The sequence below is a fragment of the Lucilia cuprina genome, chromosome 4 (genome assembly GCF_022045245.1).
Source record: "Lucilia cuprina isolate Lc7/37 chromosome 4, ASM2204524v1, whole genome shotgun sequence".
Taxonomy (NCBI): domain Eukaryota; kingdom Metazoa; phylum Arthropoda; class Insecta; order Diptera; family Calliphoridae; genus Lucilia; species Lucilia cuprina.
Window position 1 is genome coordinate 91,499,375 of NC_060952.1, and position 3,557 is coordinate 91,502,931.

At 25.9% G+C, this 3,557-nt stretch overlaps 1 protein-coding gene across 1 annotated transcript in view; it reads right to left on the reverse strand.

The window, feature by feature from the left end:
• LOC111684666 (extended synaptotagmin-2-B) overlaps positions 1 to 3,557 on the reverse strand; it is an 87,562-nt gene that overhangs the window by 51,532 nt on the left and 32,473 nt on the right. The gene's annotated exons all lie outside the window — the stretch shown is intronic.

Consider the following 3,557-nt stretch of genomic DNA (forward strand, 5'->3'; position numbering starts at 1 on the left):
ACTAGAACTGAACTAGAACTGAACTAGAACTGAACTAGAACTGAACTAGAACTGAACTAGAACTGAACTAGAACTAAACTGAACTAGAACTGAACTAGAACTGAACTAAAACTGAACTAGAACCGAAGTAAAATAAGTTTTTACTTCCTTTAAATTTCTCACTTATATTTATATTAATTACCTTTATTTCATTCAGAAGTTATCCTTTAGATACTTTTATTTCCTGTGGCTATTTCGAACAACTGTTGAAAATATACAAATTTTATTATCTAAAGTATAAGATTTTTATTTATTTTTGATTTTTCAAAATTATTTCTTATAGATATTTTTGAATGTTTTAAGGGATATGTATTTATTTTTGATCTTTGTGTATTAATTATTATTTATTAAAAAATTTAACTTTTTTTTGTTAATTTATTATTTAATATTTATATCTGTTTTCTTTTATCTTTTTTATTATTTTATAGATACTTTTGTTTCTATTGCTGAAAGTTTAACACTTTTTGATGTTTTCTTTACTTGAAATTTAGTTTTACTTAAAGCAAATATTTTTTTAAACTTTTTTGACTATTTTTTAATATATATCCGATAGAAACTTTTGTATTTTTTTACAACTTTTTATATTTCATTTTTGAAAACAAATATTTTTTACACAATTTTTTGTTATTTTCATTAAATGATATCTTTCAGATACTTACGTATCTTTTCTTTATAATTTTGTTATTTTGAAAATTTATTTTGATTTGTGATTTTGATTTAGCTATTGTGATGTTTAATGCAGCAGTTACTTATCTACAAAAAAAAAGAATAAAAACAAAAATTTATTAAAATATTTTTAACATAAAAAAACATAAAATTATCTAAATGATTAAGTTATAAAACACTTTAAAATGCTTATTTATTATCTTACATATACTTTTAAAATACTTTTCTTTATTTATTTATTGTTCATTTATTAAAAACAGAAATACTTGCTAAGGCTTTCCTTATACTTTTAATTAATTTTTTTTATTTAGGTTTTACATTTTTGCTTTAGTTTTCTTTAAATTTAGTAGAATTTCCTTTTTAATATTTAGCAAATATATTCTTCTTTCATTATTCTTCTAAAAATCCAAAGTTTTATTTAGAATATTTGTGGTTTAGAAGTCATTTAATTGTTTGTGGTTTTTGGTAAATATTTTAAATAGACCATTTTATTCTGTTAATTAAAAAAGTAAAAATTTGAAACAAGTCTGGTTAAGCCACTTGATTATTTTGGGTACAAGTAAGAATTTAAATAAAACACTCTCTCTCTTTCAGAACTTGCTCGTATCTTGAGGGAAAGGTAAGCTAATAGAAGTTGGAAATAAACATATTCTATATTAAAACATACATATGTATATTTATATGTGTTTAACGCAATAACTTGGTAATCTGTAGAGATATTTGTCACCATATCCAACTTAGATTCTACTTAGCTTTTAGAACAGAGCTAGAACAGAGCTAGAACAGAACTAGAACAGATCTAGAACATAACTTGAACAGAACTAGAACAGAACTAGAACAGAACTAGAACAGAAATAGAACAGAAATAGAACAGAACTAGAACAGAACTAGAACAGAACTAGAATGGAACTAGAACAGAACTAGAACAGAAAAAGAACAGAACTAGGACAGAATTAGAACAGAACTAGAACAGAACTAGAACAGAACTAGAACAGAACTAGAACAGAACTAGAACAGAACTAGAACAGAACTAGAACAGAACTAGAACAGAACTAGAACAGAACTAGAACAGAACTAGAACAAAACTAGAACAGAACTAGAACAGAACTAGAACAGAACTAGAACAGAACTAGAACAGAACTAGAACAGAACTAAAACATAACTACAACTAGAGAATACTAATGACTATAGCCAATTGACTAGTCTAGTTATGAATTTTCCATTCCTGTAAAAAGAAAAAAAGTAACAATACCACAAACATACTAAATGCAATAACAGCATGTGGGGAGAACAGTTTCTATAAATTAAGATGTCTGTGTGTATATTTGTTTGAGCGTGTAAGTCGATTTATTTTTTAACAACAGCGGTAGCATGATTCAACATTAAGTGAAGTTGCCAGATGATTAATACTATTATAGGGTATGACTAAAACATTCAAAATATATAACATATCTAAACAAGGTTTAAATATTTTCAGAAAATTGCTGGTGTTCTTAAAAATGTTAAACTAATTTTCTGAATTGTTTGTTGTTTATGTTACCAACAAGTTTTTTTTTATAACAAGTTAATTATTTATAAATTTATCGTGCTAAATAAATTTCTATTAATAATCCATTTAATTACTTTTGCACAAAAAAAATCCAGGATTTTTATTTACACATGTAAATTTTTATTTACTTTTAATTTGGCCACAATAAATAATGGTTTCTGGTTTCAGAAAACCCAGCAAGTATCATACCCATTACAGGACCTCCCTATTTCCTTTCATCCTTTGTGGGTTTTTCATACAAGTTTGCTGGTAATTAAGAAATTCCAAACATTTGAAAATTTAAAAGGGTTTTTATGCTGTTCTATGGAAGTTAAACAAATTTATGGTTAAGTCTACTAAGGATACAATATTGTGTATCCTTAACATGTTGTAGAAGCTGAAGTTTATTTAAAAGTTGGTGTATATTTAAACAAAAGTATCCATGTACTAATATTTTTTGGTTTTACTAGATAAATTATTGTAAATATTTATTTAAATAATAAACAAATAAAATGAGAGAGTAAAACAAAAGTTTTTTATTCAAGCTAGTAGTTCTACTATTGGGGATTGGTACTTATGTTTGGTATGTGGGAATATTTATTTTATAACAATGTTGTTTGTTTGATAAGATAACTTTTTTACAAACAAATAATTCGCTTAGAATTCAAATTTAAACATTTTAGCAAATATTTTTTTGATCACTAGAAAAAACATCGTAAAATATTAGATTCAGAAAATTATAATTTCATTACACAAAGCTGCAAGAGATTTTAAATTATTTTGAAATCAATTGAAAAAGATTAACTATTATAGAGAATAGAACTAGAAAAGAACTAGAACAGAACTAGAACAGAACTAGAACAGAACTAGAACAGAACTAGAATAGAACTAGAACAGAACTAGAACAGAACTAGAACAGAACTAGAACAGAACTAGAACAGAACTAGAACAGAACTAGAACAGAACTAGAACAGAACTAGAACAGAACTAGAACAGAACTAGAACAGAACTAGAACAGAACTAGAACAGAACTAGAACAGAACTAGAACAGAACTAGAACAGAACTAGAACAGAACTAGAACAGAACTAGAACAGAACTAGAACAGAACTAGAACAGAACTAGAACAGAACTAGAACAGAACTAGAACAGAACTAGAAAAGAACTAGAACAGAACTAGAATAGAAATAGAATAGAACTAGAATATAACTACAACAAAACTAGAACAGAACTAGAACAGAACTAGAACAGAACTAAAACAGAACTAGAACAGAACTAGAACAGAACTAGAACAGATCTAGAACAGATCTAGAACAGAACTAGAAC